At 41.2% G+C, this 21,152-nt stretch overlaps 1 long non-coding RNA gene across 1 annotated transcript; it reads right to left on the bottom strand.

The window, feature by feature from the left end:
* Window positions 1-1,723: 1,723 nt before the first annotated feature.
* LOC147913920 (uncharacterized) lies at window positions 1,724-2,885 on the bottom strand. Its single transcript, XR_015556161.1, has 2 exons — window positions 2,771-2,885; window positions 1,724-2,107 (listed from the first exon to the last, which is right to left on the bottom strand). It is a non-coding gene; the product is annotated as an uncharacterized LOC147913920 (long non-coding RNA).
* Between the last annotated feature and the right edge of the window lie 18,267 nt (window positions 2,886-21,152).

Raw genomic sequence — 21,152 nt, 5'->3', positions numbered from 1 at the left:
AAGCAAAACTTATACTCTGGAGACTATAAAACATTGTTGAAAGAAATTAAAGAAGACCTAAATAAAGGGAAAGATATCCCATGTTCATGAATTGAAAGACTTAATATTGATAAGATTGCAATACTTCTCAAATTGATCTATAGATTCAACACAGTCTCTATCAATATCCCAACTGATTTCTTTGCAGAAATTGACACACTGATCCTAAACTTCATATGGAAATTCAAGGAACCCAGATTAGACAAAACAATCTTGGAAAAGAAGAGCAAAGTTGGAGGACCCACACTACCCGATTTCAAAACTTACTACAAAGCTACAGTAATCAAGACAATGTGGTACTGGCATAAAGATAGACAATAGATCAATGGAATAGAAATGAGAGTCAAGAAATAAACCCACATTTATGGTAAATGGATTTTCAACAACGGTGCTAAGACAATTCAACGGGAGAAAAAAGAGTGTTTTCAACAAACAATGCTAGGACAACTGGATAGCCATATGCCAAAGAATTAAGTTGGACTGCTACCTCACACCATATACAAAAATTAACTCAAAATGGATTAAAAACCTAAACATAAGAGCTAAAACTATAAAACTCTTAGAAGAGAATGAAAGGTGGAAATCTTTGTGATCTTGGATTAGGCCATGGTTTTCTAAATATAACACCAATAGCACAAGCAACAAAATAAAAAAATAGATACACTGGACTTTTTGTCAATTAAAATTAAAAACTTTTGTCTTTCAAAGGACACCATCAAGAAAGTGAAATGACAACCCACAGAATGGGAGAAAATTTTTGCAATCTATACCTGATAAGATATTTGTATCCAGAATACATCAGAACTATTACAACTCAATAATAAAAAGACAAATAACCCAATTTAAAAATGGGCGAAGCATCTGAATAAACATTTCTCCAAAGAAGATACGCAAATAGCCACTAAACACGTTAACAGATACTCAACATCATTAGCCACTAGAGAAACGCAAATCAAAACCACAGTGAGATACCACTACATACCCACTGGAATGGCTATCATCAAAAAAACAGATAACAAGCGTCAGTGAGGATGTAGGGAAATTGGAACCCTCATACACTGCCAGTGGTAACACTATATGGTGCAGCTGCTGTGAAAAACAGTCTGGCAGTTCCTCAAATGGTTAAACATAGAGTTACCCTATGACCCAGCAATTCCACTCCTAGGTATACACCCAAGAGAAATGAAAACATATGTCTACACAAAAACTTACACACTGATGTTCATAGCAGAATTCTTCATAATAGCTAATAAATGGAAACAATCAAAATGTTCATCAAGTGATGAATGGAGGAATAAAATGTGGTATATCCATACAATGGATTATTACTCACAATAAAAATAAATTAAGTACAGACACATGCTACAAAGTGATGAACCTTGAAAACATTATGCTAAGTGAAAGAAGCTAATCACAAAGTACCATGTATTGTATGATTCCATTTACATGAAATTTCCAGAACAGGCAAATCCACAGACAGAAAGCAAATTAGTGTCTGCCTAGGTTGGGGGTTTTGGGGGTGGTAGTGGGAGTATGGGGGAGTGATGGCTAAGAGGTGCGGGGTTTCTTGTTGAAATGTAATGAAAATGTTCTCAAATCGATTGTGGTGATGGATGCACCATCTGTGACTATACTAAAAGCCATTGACATGTACATTTTAAATGAGTGAATTATATCTCAATAAAACTGTTAAAATAATATATTTTATTTAACGCAATATATCTAAAATGTTACCATTAAAGCATATAATCAATGTAGAAATTATTAATGATATATTTTACATTCTTTTTTCATAATCCAGTGTGTAATTTACACTGACAGCACATCTCCATTTGGACCAGCCACATGTCAATTGCTCAATAATCACATGTGGCTAATGGCTACTATATTGGACAGCAAAGTTCTAGAGCTTCAAGGAACATCCTACGAGTACTAAAGAGTCACCAGATTGGCGGGGCCTTCCTGGTTATTTTGATCCTGCTCCTTCATGGAGTTTCTGTGTCCCCATCCTCAGACTCTTCCATAGCTGCTGCCACTGAACCAAGGCAGCGGAACAAGGATTGCAGCACTGTAGGAGAGAGAACAGCAGGGGAGAAGACGGCTTGACCATCTGCCCATCTGCTCCCTGGACCTCCACTCCTGGCCCCATGCAGGCTCACACACCCTTTGTAATGTGGGCCAAGTCAGAGTCCAGCTTCGGACTTTAACACTTACTGGTCATGAGATAAGGGAGTCAAGATGGCGGCGTAGGCAGACTGAACTCACCTCCTCCCGTGGACACAGCCAATTTACAACTACTCGTGGAAAAATTACCCCTGAGACAGAACTGAAAACTGGATAAGAGGAACTCCTGCAACAACGGACAATCCTAACTGAGGTGGAAGAGGCAGAGACTCCCTTCTGGAGAGAAAAAACGCCGCCTTCACAAGCCGCCAGCGTCACGGCCGCCGGGAGCAGCTCACAGGTACGCAGCCTCCCTGGAGGCGCGGGGCCCTGAGCCGGGGAGCGCCCCCGCTGGGGGCATTTTGTGGACCCAGCACAATCGACACCAGCGGCATAATATCTGACTTTGCCTGCTACTAAAGCATTGGGTAGCACCCCCAGAAAACCCGGTTCACAAAGAAACTAAAACTGGCTCTTAAAGGGCCCGTGCACAAACTCACCCATCCAGAAAGCATCCTAAAATCACCAGAAAGAAAGGTACACAGTGCTTCGGTGACAAGAGACTCACCTAATAGGCCCTGAGTGCATCACGGTGAGGGGTGAGACCTCTCCAGGGACTGGGACATTGGCGGCGGCCATTGTTGTGGCCTGGTGTGAGCGTGCTGACACAGACGCCATTGGAGTTCTCCCTGAGACCTGCTAGCCCAGGGTCTGCTCCACCCGCTAGAGCACCAATTTAATCCAGCTCAGCCAGGGCAGGCAGCCCACCCTAGAGACTGGCCCCACCCAACAACAAGCCCTCAGGCAACGTGTGGGCCTGCATAGATTGGTGACTGGATTCTCTGCAGCCTGGCAACTGAGCTGACTTGAGCGGGGTAGGGTGTGCACAAGGAGCGGGTGGAGAGTGTGGGGCTGTGGTGGAGTGTGTGGGGCTCCCGCTGTGGAGAGACTGGGTCCACTTGCAGAGGTTGGGGCACTCACACAGGGCAGGACTGTGTTGACTGTGTGTGTGGACCTGTGGGCAACAGGGCTTGTCAGCTGCAGAAGACTTGTGCTTCTCAAAGACCCACATAGGAGGTTTGCCCCACCTTCCAAAGCCTGAAACAATTGGGTGCTCCTGTGCCTGAGGGCAGCCCCACCCAGCTGCAATCCCCAGAGAGCTGACAAGAGACCTAATAGGCTAGAGGTTTACAGCAATTGTAAGGCCCTGAGCCTAACAACCTGCCACACTGGGGGCCTACTCACTTAAAAGAAATACTGCAACACAAATGTGGTATTAGAACTTACAGCCAACTGTACTGGGGCTCCCCACACCTGATAAAGAGACTGAAGGGCCCACAACAACTACAAGCAGCTGAGCATTACAACAGCTGGCCAGGAGCATAACCCAGCCTCCCTGGGCGCCTATAGGGAGAGCTAATAGGCCACAATAGAAGGACACACGTAGCCCACATAGGGGCCACCCCTGGAACATTGAGAACTGAGGGAAGCACACTGGAAGCATCCTAAGGCATCACTTACATAAGGTCACCTCTCCAAGAGCAGGAGACGTAGCTGACCTACCTAATACGTAGACACAAGCACAGGGAAAGAGGCAAAATGAGGAGGCAAAAGAATACATTCCAAGTAAGGGAACAGGACAAAACCCCAGAAAAGGAACTAAGTGAAACAGAAATGAGCAACCTACCCGACAGAGAGTTCAAACTAAGAGTGTTAAGGATGCTCACTGATCTGGGGAGAAGAATAGATGAACTCAGTGAGAATGTCAACAAAGAAATGGAAGATATAAAAAAGAACCAATCAGAAATGAAGAATACAATACTGGAAATGAAAAATTCATTAGAGGGACTCAAAAGCAGAGTAGAGGATACAGAAGAACGGATCTGTGAGCTGGAAGAAAGACTAGAAGAAATTACCCAAGGTGAACAGGTAAAAGAGAAAAGAATTAAAAAGAGTGAGGACAGTCTAAGGGACCTCTGGGACAACATCAAGCGCACTAACATCCGTGTTATAGGTGTCCCGGAAGGAGAAGAGCGAGACAAGGGGGCAGAGAATCTATTTCAAGAAATAATAGATGAAAACTTCCCTAACCTAAGGAAGGAAACAGACATCCAGGTACAGGAGGCACAGAGAGCCCCAAACAAGATAAACCCAAAGAGGCCCACACCAAGACACATCATCATCAAAATGTCCAGAATTAAAGATAAAGAGAGAATCCTAAAAGCCGCAAGAGAATGTCAAGTTACATACAACGGAAACCCCATAAGGCTATCAGCTGACTTCTCAGCAGAAACCTTACAGGCTAGAAGAGAATGGCACGATATATTTAAAGTGCTAAAAGGAAAAAACTTACAGCCAAGAATACTCTACCCAGCAAGGATATCGTTCAAAATGGAAGGAGAGATCAAAATTTTCCCAGATAAGCAAAAATTAAAGGAGTTTGTCACCAAGAAACCAGTGTTACAAGAAATGTTAAAGGGACTGATTTAAGGGGAAAAGAGAAGACCACAAATAGGAAAAATTATCTATTTCCACGATTAGAACGTAATGGATACAAATGCACAAAAAGAGGTTAGATATGATATCAAAAACATAAAAGGAGGGAGGAGGGTAGCTAAAGAGTACAGCTTTCAGACAGTGGTCAAACTAAAGTGACCATCAATTCTGTATAGAAGAAGTAAGGAACAGAGAAGGACTACTTAAACATTGAGAAAAAAAAAAAAAAGTTAAAAAATGGCAGTAAGTACATACTTATCAATAGCTACTTTAAAAGTCAATGGACTAAATGCCCCAATTAAAAGGCATAGGGTGGCTGACTGGATAAAAAACAAGTCCCATATATATGCTGCATACAAGAGACACACTTCAGACCTAAAGACACTCACAAACTGAAAGTGAAGGGATGGAAAAAGATACTCCACGCAAATGGCAATGAAAAGAAAGCTGGGGTAGCAGTACTCATATCAGACAAAATAGACTTTAAAACAAAAACTGTAAAAGAGACAAGGGCATTACATAATGATCAAGGGAACAATCCAACAAGAGGATATAACACTTGTAAATATCTACGCACTCCAATGTAGGTGCACCTAAATATATAAAGCAATTATTAACAGACATAAAAACAGAAATAGACAGTAACACAATAATAGTAGGGGACTTTAACACTCCACTTACACCAACAGATAGATCATCCAAACAGAAGATCAATAAGGAAACATTGGCCTTAAACGACACCTTAGAACAGATGGACCTAGTAGATATATACAGAGCATTCCATCCAAAAACCGAAGAATACACGTTCTTTTCAAATGCACATGGAACATTCTCCAAGATTGATCACATATTAGGCCACAAAACAAGTCTCCATAAATTTAAGAAGATTGAAATAATACCAAGCATCTTTTCTGACCACAACGGTATGAAACTAGAAATCAACTATAGGAAGAAAATCAGAAAAGCCACAAATACATGGAGATTAAACAAAATGCTACTGAACAACGACTGGGTTAACGAAGAAATCAAAGAAGGAATCAAAAACACCCTGGAGACAAATGAAAATGAAAATACGACATGCCAGAATTTATGGGATACAGCAAAAGCAGTTCTAAGAGGGAAGTTTATAGCGATACAGGCCTATCTCAACAAACAAGAAAAATCTCAAATAAACAATCTAAAAATGCACCTAAAGGAACTGGAAAAAGAAGAACAAACAAAGCCCAAAATCAGTAGAAGAAGGGAAATAATAAAAATCAGAGCAGAAATTAATGAAATAGAGACCAAAAACAATAGAAAAAATTAATAAAACCAAGAGCTGGTTCTTTGAAAAGATCAACAAAATAGACAAACCTTTAGCTAGACTCACCAAGAAAAAAGAGAGAAGGCACAAATAAGTAAAATCAGAAATGAAAGAGGAGAGGTTACAACAGACACCTCAGAAATACAAAAGATTATAAGAGAATACTATGAAAAACTATATGCCAACCAATTCGACAATCTGGAAGAAATGGATAAATTCTTAGAATCATACAACCTTCCAAAACTGGATCAAGAAGAAGTGGAGAATTTGAATAGACCAATCACCAGTAAGGAGATCGAAACAGTAATCAAAAACCTCCCCAAAAATAAAAGTCCAGGACTAGACGGCTTCCTGGTGAATTCTACCAAACATTCAAAGAAGACTTAATACCTATCCTTCTCAAACTCTTCCAAAAATTGAGGAGGGGGAAGCTCCTAACTCATTCTACGAAGCTGACATTACCCTGATACCAAAACCAGACAAGGACAACACAAAAAAAGCAAATTACAGGCCAATATCACTGATGAACATCGATGCGAAAATCCTCAACAAAATACTAGCAAATCGCATACAACAATACGTTAAAAAGATTATACACCATGATCAAGTGGGATTTATTCCAGGTATGCAGGGATGGTTTAATATTTGCAAATCAATCAACGTAATACACCACATTAATAAAATGAAGAACAAAAATCACATGATCATCTCAATAGATGCAGAGAAAGCATTTGACAAGATCCAGCATCCATTTATGATAAAAACTCTGAATAAAATGGGTATAGAAGGAAAGTACCTCAACATAATAAAGACCATATATGAGAAACCCACAGCTAATATTATCCTCAATGGTGAAAAACTGAAAGCTATCCCTCTAAGAACAGGAACTAGACAAGGATGCCCACTGTCACCACTCCTATTTAACATAGTATTGGAAGTCCTAGCCAGAGCAATCAGGCAAGAGAAAGAAATAAAAGGGATCCAAATTGGAAAGGAAGAAGTGAAACTGTCACTATTTGCAGATGACATGATTTTATATATAGAAAACCCTAAAGAATCCACCAGAAAACTTTTAGAAGTAATAAACGAATATGGTAAAGTTGCAGGATACAAAATCAACATACAAAAATCAGTTGCATTTCTGTACACTAACAACGAAGTAGCAGAAAGAGAAATTAAGAATACCATCCCATTTACAATTGCAACAAAAAGAATTAAATACCTAGGAATAAACTTAACCAAAGAGGTGGAAGATCTGTACACCGAAAACTATAAAACATTTCTGAAAGAAATTGAAGAAGACACAAAGAAATGGAAAGATATTCCGTGCTCTTGGATTGGAAGAATTAACATAGTTAAGATGTCCATACTTCCTAAAGCCATCTATAGATTCAATGCAATCCCTATCAAAGTTCCAACAACATTTTTCACAGAAATAGAACAAAGAATTCTAAAATTTATATGGAACAACAAAAGACCCCGAATAGCTAAAGGAATCCTGAGAAAAAAGAACAAAGCTGGAGGTATCACACTCCCTGACTTCAAAATATACTACAAAGCTATAGTAACCAAAACAGCATGGTACTGGCACAAAAACAGACACACAGATCAGTGGAATAGAATCGAAAGCCCAGAAATAAACCCACACGTCTATGGACAGCTAATCTTTGACAAAGGAGCCAAGAACATACAATGGGGAAAAGAAAGTCTCTTCAACAAATGGTGTTGGGAAAACTGGATAGCCATATGCAAAAAAATGAAAGTAGATCCTTACCTTACACCATACACAAAAATTAACTCCAAATGGATTAAAGACTTGAATGTAAGACCTGAAACTGTGAAAGTTCTAGAAGAAAACATAGGCAGTACACTCTTCGACATCGGTCTTAGCAACATCTTTTCAAACACCACGTCTGACCGGGCAAGAGAAACAATAGAAAAAATAAACAAATGGGACTACATCAAACTAAAAAGCTTCTGCACAGCAAAGGAAACCATCAACAAAACGAAAAGACAACCTAACAATTGGGAGAAGATATTTGCAAACCATACATCTGATAAGGGCTTAATCTCCAAAATATATAAAGAACTCATGCATCTCAACAACAAAAAAACTACCAACCCAATTAAAAAATGGGCAAAAGACCTGAACAGACATTTCTCCAAAGAAGATATACAGATGGCCAACAGACACATGAAAAGATGTTCAAAATCACTAATTATCAGGGAAATGCAAATCAAAACTACAATGAGATATCACCTCACGCCCGTCAGAATGGCTATAATTAACAAGACAGGAAACAACATGTGTTGGAGAGGATGTGGAGAGAAGGGAACTCTCATACACTGCTGGTGGGAGTGCAAACTGGTGCAGCCACTATGGAAAACAGTATGGAGATTCCTCAAAAATCAACGATAGAACTACCATATGATCCAGCTATTCCACTGTTGGGTATTTATCCAAAGAACTTGAAAACACCAATTTGCAAAGGTACATGCACCCCTGTGTTCATTGCAGCCTTATTCACAATAGCCAAGACTTGGAAGCAACCTAAGTGCCCATCAAGGGACGAATGGATAAAGAAGCTGTGGTATATATACACAATGGAATACTACTCAGCCATAAGAAACGACGAAATCCAGCCATTTGTGACAACATGGATGGACATTGAGCGTATAATGCAAAGTGAAATAAGTCAGAGGGAGAAGGTCAAATACCGTATGATTTCCTTCATTAAGTAGTAGATAGTGACAACAATGGACGGATACATAGGGACAGAGATTGGATTGGTGGTTGCCAGAGGGGAGGGGGGAGGGAGGAGGATGAAAGGGATAATTCGGTGCATGTGTGTGGTGATGGGTTGTAATTAGTATTTTGGTGGTGAACATGATGTGGTCCATGCAGAAATAGAAGTACAATGATGTACACCTGAAATTTTTACAATGTTATAAACCAATGTTACTGCAATAAACAAAAATTAAAAGAAAGAACACTTACTGGTCATATCTCATTTCTGAAACTGGGATAGTAATAGTACCATTCTCATAGAGTTATTGTGAAGATTAAATGTGATAATGTATGTAAACTGCTTTGGATGGTCTCTGGCATAAAGTAAGAATTCTTTAGTATTAGCTAATTATTGAATAATAATAATAATAATAAGAGGAGGAGGAAGAGGAAGAAGAAGAAGAGGAAAATTATTATTCTTAATTTTGTCTCTGGGTTTTAACAGAGTGCCTGGTACATGGCACATACTCAGGAAACCATAGTTGTCCACACTGGAAGCTTATGATGTTCCCAACAGTTGGTTCTCTAGTCCCCACCTGGATACTTCCAGGGAGTCCTATATCAAATACAGCCCATTCCATTTTTAGGTAGTTCTACTTGTTAGAATCCACCTTGTTATATTGGGCTGGAACATGTCTTTCAGTAGCTTCCACTCACAACCTAACTTTGGCCGTCGTCAGAGCAAGACAGTCGTCTCTTCAACGTGGCAATCTTCCATCTGGACTCTCTTTAAAGTCTTCTCTTTTTCTAGCCTATTATGTTCCAGTTCCTTCAACTCTTCATCTCCTAACAGGTTTTCCAGCTCTGGCCCTTGTTTTTCAGTCTATTAGTGTCCCTCTTAAAATGTGACACACAGAACCATACTGGCCAGTGCAGAAAACAAGGGACTATCATTGTCTACCTCTGGACTGCAAAGGTGCCTAGCTTTTTCATCAGATCATTTCACAGCTGGCTTGTAGTATGCTTGTGGCTCCATCTTCTACTTGTACCACCGATTTTTAAATTTTTATTATTGAGTTATTTTATTTTTATTATTGAATTATAATTATGTACTATAAAATGCACAGATCTCGTGTCAGTTGATAAGTCCTAAAAATGAATACACTTCTGCAAGCAACACAACAATCATAATATAGAACATTGCCATCACCCTAGAAAGTTCTCTCATGCCCTTTTCCAGTCAATTTCCTCCCTGAAACCCTGGAGGTAACCACTATTCTGATTTCTAGCCCCATAGATTAGTTTTGAAAAAAACAAAAATAATTTTTGAAATTCATATAAATGGAATAATATGGTATTGTAATATTATATTTTTATCTTAATGCACATTACTTCTATTAAATTTAATCACGTTGACTTCAGTCTTTCCTTACAGCTCGTTGTGAGCCTTTTCATCTTGATTCCATCACCCATATCTGTTAATTTCCAATCTTCACGCCATCTACAGATTTGATAATTGTTTCTGTCCTTGATCCAACATAAAACAAGAACAAAGATGGAGTCCAGCAGTACTTAACTAGAAACCTCCCTCAATTTTCAAGCTTAGGAGATGAGAAGTTTTGTGGAAGCACTGGCCAAAAAGAAGTACAGGGAGATACTCCATGTTGACGGAGAGGACAAAGTTCTGTTTAGAATGCATTGAAAGAGGGAGGTGGTGACAGGACACCCTAGTGGCGATGTGTGCTGGGGAGACGGCAGGGCTGCAGGGGAAGGTCTGAGAGTCACAGGCACAGAAATGAGTCCTGAGGTAGAGGGAGGGAAAGAGCTCCCAACAAGGAGAACCGAGGGCTGGGCAGTCACCATAGTTAGAGGGCCATGAAGGTTTCCAAGAACATCTCAGGAACCCTGAGCAAAAGTTATTGTTTGGTCTGGTTTTATGTTTTGTTTTGTTTTGTTTTGATGAGTCCTAAATGGAGTCTGGCGGCTTATAAGCAAAATTATTTTCCTAGATTTAGAATCTATGGAAATTGTTAAGATCATGGAGGGCTCTTGGTCTCTTGGCTCACTCCTCAGCCTCGAAGCAGTGAGGCTGTGGGGACAGGCTGAGTGTGGGGGCAAAGGAGGTTGGAACACGCTGGTTCTCTTAATCTTTCAGTCAGGGGACAACTCTGGTAAAGTTCACCTTATCAAAATGTTCCTTAAATTTTTACTTTTTGATTACTTTTGATTCAACATCATAGGGCTTCTGTTTCTTTGACACACATGTGGGCTGAGAAATGCAGATAAGCACACAACCTGTGACTGAGGAAATCTGAACCTCCATCTGCCGTCATTGGCTGTGGGACCTTGAGCCTGGGGCAGGCCTCGTTTACTTCATCCTCATCTTCACATGGGTGAAGGCAAGTCAGAAATCTATCTGGGTATCAGAATCACCCTGCCAGCATTTTTAAACATACAGATGGTGGGGTCCTGGAAACTGCATTTTTTAGAAGCTAAAATTCTGATACTGGTTCATAGACTGATATTTGAGAATCACTGACCTACTGTAAGGTCTCTTACAGTTCTAATGCTCTATAAATATGGTGGGATATCCTAGCTGACCCCAAACAGAATTGGTCCTTTCTGGTCCATGCATTTCATTTATTTGCATGAACTAATATGCATATTAGTCAAAGGTGGGAATGGCTCTTTTTTGCAGAGGAACTTCAGAGAAGATGGAGGGATAGAAATAAAGACAACACGCGTGGAGTATCTGACCATCAGGCATGGGTACAAGTTCACGGTAGACTGACATTTGATGGAAACTTGTATGATAAGGAAATGAAGAGATTAAAAAGACATGCCAGGGGGCCGGCCCCGTGGTGTAGCAGTTAAGTGTGCACACTCCGCTGCTGGAGGCCCAGGTTCAGATCCCGGGCGCGCACCGACGCACCTCTTGTCAGGCCATGCTGTGGCAGCGTCCCACATAAAGTGGAGGAAGATGAGCATGGATGTTAGCTCAGGGCCAGTCTTGCTCAGCAAAAAAAAAAAAAAAAAAAAAAAAGAGCAGGATTGGCATGGATGTTAGCTCAGGACTGATCTTCCTCACACACACACAAAACAAAAGACATGCTAGTGCCCCATTTGGCACACAATTCAGTATAAGCAAGGTACTGACACCTCATCCCCAGTGGTCTAAACTGTGTAACCTTTGAGCATGAGGGAACTTAGGGCTCCTAGGTTCCATCAGAGCTGTCATTGAGCTTGAGGAAGGGCTAAATTCTTTAGCTTCCTCCATTCCCCTTCCATTTCTTGCAACCACAGCTACCTTTTGAGCCACTAAGCCCCACTGTCCTAGCCTGCGTCTAATCTTATACCTGCCCAGGTTTGCACCAGCTTCTAGTTAAAAGAACCCAAGGTCTTAGTTGAAGCATGTACTGAGATCCAGAAGAGGGAAGGATAAAACAGAAGAGGAAAGGGAGCTGAGAGTCTGTTCGACAAGCTAAAACTCTCTCTGTCAATTGTGTTGCTTACTTTGCAAGTGAGAAACTGAGCACAGAGCAGTGATGTGTTCAGGGAACCATGATGGACACAGAAAGAGCACTGCTAACCTGACCTTCAGTCCTTCCTCTCCCTTCAGGAGTGCTGGAGATTGCTTGAATTGATTTCCTGCATCCCCTGCCAGGTGGCAATAGGGGAATTTTAAATAAAACTATTAATAGAAGTTACGCATTAGGGAATATCTAGTGAATTCACTAATAGAGGAATTATGTCTGGCGATAAAAAAAAAACTCATACTGAATATTGCTGATGTTAAATTGTGTATATATGCCAAGGCCAGGAATGTTAGATATGTCAAAGGCATATTGGTGATGTGGTTCCCTCTTGCTATTGGTCCATATACAAAGACTTTATTCAAAGATGAGCCCGCTAAAGTATAAAATTCATGTAAATTTAGCATGTAATCAGGTTCTTAGCATCATCTGATGGCATTCTGTCCTGGTATAAAGAATTTAAAAATCCCAACAGCCCACACATGCCCCCATGGACAGCCTGGGACCTAGATGCGTGATTGTGAAGAGCAGAGCTTCTCAAGCCTTGATGTGCCCATGAATCACCTGGGGATCTTGTCAAAATGCAGATTGTGATTCAGTAGGTCTGGAGTGGGGCCCGAGATTCTGCCTTTCTAACAAGATCCCAAGTGATGCTCTGCAGCTGGTGTGTGGACCACTCTCTGAGGAGAGAGAGAACAGAACAGCCTGACTTCTGAGCAGAGGCAGACAACCTGCAGAGTCAGCTCATTCCCAACCCTGTGTCCAGATACATGCTCTAACCATATCTTTGTCTAGCCACATATTGTTTATAAATAAGCTATTATATTCTTAGGTGTCACTGAGACTTTGGATATTCCACCATCTTGGGAATCAGGATAAGAACTCCACACCCCACCTCCACCTCCAACCCCTTCTGCTAACCTCTAAGTTCTTCTTTGTACAGTTATTCCAATTCATGCCTTATAATCCATACTCATAAACCTACCATTTAGCCTCCCACTTTCCTCCCTCCGAAATAATATGATCCTATAATAGGAAATGTCTGTGGACTTCTATGTGCCAGAACTGTGTTTTGCAATCCTTATTGGGTTTGTCAACGTCACTTTATGAGATAGTTGTTATTACAATGTCCATTTTACTGATGAGGAATTTGAGGCCCAGAGGGGTTAAATAAATTCCCTAAGGTCACGCAATTAATAAGTGGAAATACCAAGATGTGAACCCAGGCCATCTGACTGCAAAGCCCAAGTTCTTGGCCACTGTGATGTAGGAAGTTGTCCTGGGAGGGTGAGCAATCCATTCTCCCTGGGACGTTAAGGGCTCTCACATCCTCTTCTCAGCCTGATTGTATCTGGTCCTAACCCACTCTGGCTACTTTCATCTCTCCTAAGCCTGAAATGAAACTGCATTAGGTCCTGAATGTCCAGGATAGAAGTCTGGCTTAACCTTTGTGCGTCTTCAGCACGCAAGAAGTTGGCCAGATTGATCTCCGAGATCCCTAGCCTCCCATTCCTGAACATCCCAGCTCCCCGCCATGGGGCCACCTTACAGCCCCCTCCTCCCGCGCACTTCAGGAGCATCTGTCTTCTTTTGTTCTCTACCCTCCTTTCCTTCCACATCAAAGGTGGCTTTTAGAGAAAGATCTGAAAACACTTACGAGTGCCTCCACAAGCATGAGTTTTTAGAGGCAGTTTGCATTTTAAGCCTTATCACTTAATCAAAGCAGAAAAGTTTCAGGGAGCTTAGGTCTGAAGGATAAATGGTTGTTGATTAGGCACAGACTGGAAAGGGAAGTGGGAGAAGGAAGGGCATCCTGGGCAGGAGGCCCTATTCTTGCATATCACGCTTTCTCAATAATGTTTGTTGCTGAAACGCTGAAGAGGAAAAGGGTACATTTAGGTCTACTGGGACCAGAGAGGGCTCCTCCTGCAAAAATCCTGCCTCCTCTCCCAAGCCTTTTATCCAACTCTAAGAGAGTTAGATAAAAATGCTTAATATACAGTGTCTTCCTTCCTCACCTGGCCATGTAAGTTGATTTTTTCCTTTAATTGAGTATTCTAAAAGTAAAAATAATAATTCCACCAGGTACTACTTAAAGAAGAAGAAATCTATAACTTTCAACCGAAAGGCACTTGTTAGGACAGAACAAGTTGGCGTTGCCTCCTTTACCCTCCTACTGGCTCATTTGGTTATTCGGGCCTCTACACAGTTTCTCCTTCTAGGATTGTTGCATAGTCATTGGAGTCTGGCCTCTGACCTCTGGAGCCCTGTCAGGAATGGGAACCAAAATGGAGAGCTTTGCTGGGGAGGCCACACATCAACCCAGTGTATGCCCTGGCTGCTCCACCCATTCTCCCTGGGCGGCTCATTTTTTAACAAATGCTTTTGAATTTTCTTCACTCCTCAACCCCTTGGCTTGTCTGAGTTATGGGACCAGTGGCTGCTCCTCTAAGAGAGGAGCAAGCAAGAAGACAGTAGCAAAATCAGCTTTGGGGTGAATTTCAGGCAGCTGCAGGGATCTAGGATCGGTTGATGCCTTTGCTCCTCTGAATAGAAGTGTATTAGACTAGAATAGAATAGGAGATAGAAGTGTGAGAAATGGGAACCTGGGGATGCACTGGGATCACACGTATACGCCAAGGAATAAGGGCCCAGACAAATAGTCAGTTCCTCATCATCTGCTGAAACATCTCCCCATTATCTCTTGGGTTGGAAACCAGGGCCCCTTGACTGGTAAGGGCCTACTTATGAGAACAAAGAGCAAGAGCAATGTGTTAGCGTGGACTTTTAGAAGGAAAATCCTGAGATTTTACAATGGCAAGCGTAGAATAAGATCATGGTAAGCATTTGAACCAAGTCTTTTAACCAGTATAGCATCTTTTTTTTTTTTTTAAAGATTTTATTTATTTATTCCACCCCCCACCCCAAGCCCCAGTAGATAGTTGCATGTCATAGCTGCACATCCTTCTAGTTGCTGCATGTGGGACGCAGACCCAGCATGGCCGGAGAAGCGGTGCGTCGGTGCGCGCCCGGGATCCGAACCCGGGCTGCCAGCAGCGGAGCGCACGCACTTAACCGCTAAGCCACCGGGCCGGCCCCAGTATAGCATCTTGCTAGAAAAACAAAAGAAAGGTTCTCATCCATTTAATGTTTGGGCAGTGATTTGGAAAAGAACTAGGTTATTCTAGGAAGAGCCAGGTTGAATTTTTTTAAAGTAATCTCTAACTATTCAGTGAAGTGTTGATCATGTAGTTATTAGTCTCCATGTTTGTGTCCCTCATTAGACACAAGTTCTTCAAGGGCAGAGACCACATGTCTTGCTTGCTTTTGCATCCCGGATGATAGGCGTAAAATAGTATTGGTAACCCACTGGCTTCGCAGCACTTAATAGCCAGGAGAAGAGTTCACAATAAACATCAAAGGCAAGAAAAAGAAGTTGAATAGCTAGAGCTACTTCTGCACAAAGCTTAAGTCAAGGGAAGACCTGTGCCCTAAAGTTGCCCTAATGAAAATGCAGCCTTTGCTCAGCCTCTACTGCTCTCACTTTGCGTTTCACCCATCTCATTGTTGCCTAAGTGCTGCAGCTTTTGCATCCGGAAGCAGAAGTCCCTAATGAGCTATAATTCTGACCACAGTTTGGCCACTGAGTTTCAGCTGGGAAAAACCAACTATATGGTATGTGACTCCTTCTCTGATAACCCCATACAGATTGACCAGCAAACCAATGTTGCTCATTCAGGGGTCACTTAGGAAACATAGTCTTATGGGCGATGGTGAACACTTCAGGAAGATCAGAGGGAGAATTTGGGCTTTCACATCATTGGCTTGAAGGAGTAGCTCTCAGGCTGGCTTCAAGACAGCTGTCAGGCCCTGAGATGTCGTAAAACAGATTCCTTCTGTCCAAAGCTAGGAGAGCTCAACCAAAACCAGACAAGGACAACACAAAAAAAGAAAATTACAGTCCAATATCACTGATGAACATCGATGCGAAAATCCTCAACAAAATACTAGCAAATCGCATACAACAATACGTTAAAAAGATTATACACCATGATCAAGTGGGATTTATTCCAGGTATGCAGGGATGGTTTAATATTCGCAAATCAATCAACGTAATACACCACATTAATAAAATGAAGAACAAAAATCACATGATCATCTCAATAGATGCAGAGAAAGCATTTGACAAGATCCAGCATCCATTTATGATAAAAACTCTGAATAAAATGGGTATAGAAGGAAAGTACCTCAACATAATAAAGACCATATATGAGAAACCCACAGCTAATATCATCCTCAATGGTGAAAAACTGAAAGCTATCCCTCTAAGAACAGGAACCAGACAAGGATGCCCACTGTCACCACTCCTATTTAACATAGTATTGGAAGTCCTAGCCAGAGCAATCAGGCAAGAGAAAGAAATAAAAGGGATCCAAATTGGAAAGGAAGAAGTGAAACTGTCACTATTTGCAGATGACATGATTTTATATATAGAAAACCCTAAAGAATCCACCAGAAAACTTTTAGAAGTAATAAACGAATATGGGAAAGTTGCAGGATACAAAATCAACATACAAAAATCAGTTGCATTTCTGTACACTAACAACGAAGTAGCAGAAAGAGAAATTAAGAATACCATCCCATTTACAATTGCAACAAAAAGAATAAAATACCTAGGAATAAACTTAACCAAAGAGGTGAAAGATCTGTACACCGAAAACTATAAAACATTTCTGAAAGAAATTGAAGAAGACACAAAGAAATGGAAAGATATTCCGTGCTCTTGGATTGGAAGAATTAACATAGTTAAGATGTCCATACTTCCTAAAGCCATCTATAGATTCAATGCAATCCCTATCAAAGTTCCAACAACATTTTTCACAGAAATAGAACAAAGAATCCTAAAATTTATATGGAACAACAAAAGACCCGAATACCTAAAGGAATCCTGAGAAAAAAGAACAAAGCTGGAGGTATCACGCTCCCTGATTTCAAAATATACTACAAAGCTATAGTAACCAAAACAGCATGGTACTGGCACAAAAACAGACACACAGATCAATGGAATAGAATCGAAAGCCCAGAAATAAACCCACACATCTATGGACAGCTAATCTTTGACAAAGGAGCCAAGAACATACAATGGGGAAAAGAAAGTCTCTTCAACAAATGGTGTTGGGAAAACTGGATAGCCATATGCAAAAAAATGAAAGTAGACTCTTACCTTACACCATACACAAAAATTAACTCCAAATGGATTAAAGACTTGAATGTAAGACCTGAAACTGTGAAAGTTCTAGAAGAAAACATAGGCAGTACGCTCTTCGACATCAGTCTTAGCAACATCTTTTCAAACACCACATCTGACCGGGCAAGAGAAACAATAGAAAAAATAAACAAATGGGACTACATCAAACTAAAAAGCTTCTGCACAGCAAAGGAAACCATCAACAAAACGAAAAGACAACCTAACAATTGGGAGAAGATATTTGCAAACCATACATCTGATGAGGGCTTAATCTCCAAAATATATAAAGAACTCATGCATCTCAACAACAAAAAAGCTAACAACCCAATTAAAAAATGGGCAAAAGACCTGAACAGACATTTCTCCAAAGAAGATATACAGATGGCCAACAGACACATGAAAAGATGTTCAAAATCACTAACTATCAGGGAAATGCAAATCAAAACTACAATGAGATATCACCTCACGCCCGTCAGAATGGCTATAATTAACAAGACAGGAAACAACATGTGTTGGAGAGGATGTGGAGAGAAGGGAACTCTCATACACTGCTGGTGGGAGTGCAAACTGGTGCAGCCACTATGGAAAACAGTATGGAGATTCCTCAAAAATCAACGATAGAACTACCATATGATCCAGCTATTCCACTGTTGGGTATTTATCCAAAGAACTTGAAAACACCAATTTGCAAAGGTACATGCACCCCTGTGTTCATTGCAGCCTTATTCACGATAGCCAAGACTTGTAAGCAACCTAAGTGCCCAGCAAGGGACGAATGGATAAAAAAGCTGTGGTATATATACACAATGGAATACTACTCAGCCATAAGAAACGATGAAATCCAGCCATTTGTGACAACATGGATGGACATTGAGGGCATGATGCAAAGTGAAATAAGTCAGAGGGAGAAGGTCAAATACCGTATGATTTCCTTCATTAAGTAGTAGATAATAACAACAATAAACAAACACATAGGGACAGAGATTGGATTGGTGGTTACCAGAGGGGAAGGGGGGAGGGAGGAGGGTGAAAGGGATAATTGGGTACATGTGTGTGTTGATGGGTTGTAATTAGTATTTTGGTGGTGAACATGATGTAATCTATGCAGAAATAGAAGTACAATGATGTACACCTGAAATTTTTACAATGTTATAAACCAATGTTACTGCAATAAACAAAAAATTTAAAAAAAAAAAAAGAAAATACACATTAGAGATAAAGTTAAAGTCCTGTTTTCCTTCGTTGAACCCATTATAATCATTTTCTTCTCAGAGATAATCACTATGAGGAATTTCTAATATATTTTCCCACTCTAAAAAAAAAAAAAAAAAAAAAACAAAGCTAGGAGAGCTCAAATTTTTTCTCTATAGCCCCTCCTACCAGGCCAAGGACCCTAGACAGAGCTAATGAGGGAAGAGTGAGCTGGTGACACCCTAGAAAAGCCTGGGTCCACTTCTTCACAACTAAAAGTTGCCATTGTCTTGTCACGTATGTAGCCCTGGAACTGATAGAGAAATTTCCTTTGCTTTCTGAAAGACAACTCACAAGAAACATGAGGACAAAGACAACTGGGAACAAGGAAACTAAACTCTGCAGGCGTCATCTTCCCTCACCCGTCATTCCTGCTGACTCACTCCCTCTCGCCTCAGAGATGAGCATCTTTAGAGTGAGGCCCATTGACAGGAGGGTGATGAGCTTTCCAAGTAGTGTAGCTCGAAGGCATCCTCTCTGTCATCAGGGCATTTTGGAAAAATGTAATTCACCTATCTCTCTTGATTTACAGGAAGCTAAACTTAAAAGAATGAGGACTCTGAGGAAGCCAAAGCCAGAGAAGTAAATATCTCAGATAACAAAAATGCTTTCATTGCATAAACTTCACAGGCCTTTAGAGCTTGAAAAAAAGTCCATCTAATTGAACCCCCTTATAGAGAGACTGTGGCCCATAGTGACAGGGCTGGGACTCAAATCCATTTCTTTTGGAGTCGGTATTTCTTAATGGCACTAGTTCTTCCATGCGCTTCTAGATTGGCAACTTGTTTCCTGGGTTGGAAACTCAATCTTGAGATCCCTAAATTTGTACCTCGAGACTAAGAGGGGAAGGAAGAAGGGACTTTTGGGTTTCACTGTCAGGTCACTAAATTGAAAGAGAGCTGCCACCACAATAAAAATTCCTCATGCCTCTTCTTTGGGGACTTGGCTCCAGAGCTCCCTGACCTCAGGAGCCACGGCTGTGACCTTAGAGGTGTCAGCAGTCCTCTAAGCCTTAGGTCTCCATGGAAAGGGCATGATCCCTGAGTGCGTTTGACAGAGACATGCATTGGAACGATTGGCTGGCAGAAAGAAGGACCATGTGCCAAGTTATGTTTGGGGGCCTGGAATTGGAATTTTTGCACTGCTAACAGAACAAAAGAGTGGTTAAGCTGAGCAGATTCTGCCAGTTCTACTTTCAAAATATATCTAGAATCTGATCGCTTCTTTCCACTCCCACTATTACCACTCTGGTGTGAGACGTGAACTCTTAGCTCCTCTAGCAATACTCTCTAACTAGACTCACTGCTTCTGTCCTTGACTCCACAGCCTATTCCAAAGTGATTCTATTAAAACTTGATTCAAATCATGTCACTCCTCTGCTTAACACCCTCTAATGACTTTTATCTCACTCAGAGTAAAAGCTGAAGTCCTTACTGTGAACTATGGGATCCAACATGATCTGGTCCTATAACGCTCTCACTTCACCACCTACCACTCTCCATCTGTTCCAGAGACACTGGCCTCTCTCTTATTCCTTCATTGTGCCAGGCAGGCTCTCACCTCAGGGCCTTTGCTGTGGCTGTTCCCTCTATCTGTAATTCTTTTCTTCCTCCATCCCTGCCCCAATAACCTGACTTAGTTCTAACACTTCTTTCAAGGTCTTTAATCAAAAGACACTTTCTTATTGAGGCCCTCCATGACTACCCCCAGTTAAAATGTTAACACTTACCCTACCTGGCTAACATTTCATATACCTCTTTTCCATTTTATTTCTTCTCCTTAGCACTGGCCAGTAACATATTACATACGTTATTTATTTACTATCTTCCTCTCCCACTAGAATGCAAACACCATGAGGGTTCACTGCTGCATCTCCAGCAACCAGGACAGTACCCCCACACAGTAGGTATTCAATTAATATCGGTTAAATGAAAGAATGCATGAAAGTGTAGTTTGAGTGCTTAAGCCCTTGACATAGTAGCACTGATCTGCCCTCCAGCTGGGAACTAGGAGTCAGGCCTCCTAAAATAAGAACATTTGAGCATCCCCACCTCCAACTGTTTACAACCCTGTCTCCCCCAATAGACGATGAAGGGAGACACATTCCTCATACTCGCATCCCTTCAGCCTGTGCCGTCTGAGCTTCCTTCCCCACCCAGGCCCACTTCTCCCCACCAGGCCCTCAGAGATCCTCCTACCAGGTCCAATGAGCCTCATCTTGAATAAGAGCAATTGTTCAACAAGTGGCAGCAGGTACTGTGTATCAGCCACTATGCTAAGCACTTTCTGTAGAGTATTATTTGATTTAATCCTTATGAGGTAGGTAATATTCCCATCTTCACATGAGAAAACTGAAGCCTAGGGACTGCATTGAATACCTATCTAGGTGAT

Source organism: Ceratotherium simum, chromosome 24, assembly GCF_057802395.1.
Source record: "Ceratotherium simum simum isolate JZ-2026a chromosome 24, ASM5780239v1, whole genome shotgun sequence".
Taxonomy (NCBI): Eukaryota; Metazoa; Chordata; class Mammalia; order Perissodactyla; family Rhinocerotidae; genus Ceratotherium; species Ceratotherium simum.
The sequence above is the reverse complement of the archived record's forward strand: the minus strand, read 5'-3'. Positions and strand labels throughout refer to the sequence as shown.